Consider the following 552-nt stretch of genomic DNA (forward strand, 5'->3'; position numbering starts at 1 on the left):
GTTAGGTGGATCAGTGTGAGGAGGGGGAAGGCGAAAGGGCGCTTGAGCAGCGAGGACTGGGGAAGAGGAATCTCCTGGGGAGAGGACCAAGGGGCTCACCCGCAGTGGGGATGGGAGTTGCGGGCTTGGAGCTTGGCATGAATAAAGGCTGGTGTGCTGGAGAGCTTTGTGAGAGGACTGGAAAAAGCTGCATTGCCGGTCAGGGACCTGGGGAGGGCCTCTAGGCTTAGAAGCAGGTGACTAAATTTTGGCTGAAAATTAAAAATTCAGGCTACAGAGCAGTTGCCTGTGCTTATTAAAACCCTAAATTCTACGCATCTGTCTTAATGGCCTTGAAAACTAACGCTCAGAAATCTTTAACCTCATCTGCTTCTGTCCCCTAACTATTTCCTTGCATCTGATTGTGGCCCTCTTCCCAAATATCACTGAGTGGATCTGCCTGCCCGAGCGGTGGACTCGCAGGCAGTGCATGTGTGTGTTGGGGTGAGGGTCACAAAAATCCTTGGGCATGTTGGATTTGAGGGGTGCATGCCAAGTCCCTCAAAAGCATCT

The 552-nt window shown here is 51.8% G+C and overlaps 1 protein-coding gene across 2 annotated transcripts in view; it reads left to right on the forward strand.

Moving 5' to 3' along the window:
• The window catches only part of UBA3 (ubiquitin-like modifier activating enzyme 3), a 15790-nt gene that overhangs the window by 456 nt on the left and 14782 nt on the right, over nucleotides 1–552 (forward strand). The gene's annotated exons all lie outside the window — the stretch shown is intronic.

The sequence above is a fragment of the Charadrius vociferus genome, unplaced genomic scaffold (assembly GCF_000708025.1).
Source record: "Charadrius vociferus isolate BGI_N301 unplaced genomic scaffold, ASM70802v2 scaffold324, whole genome shotgun sequence".
NCBI classification, from domain to species: domain Eukaryota; kingdom Metazoa; phylum Chordata; class Aves; order Charadriiformes; family Charadriidae; genus Charadrius; species Charadrius vociferus.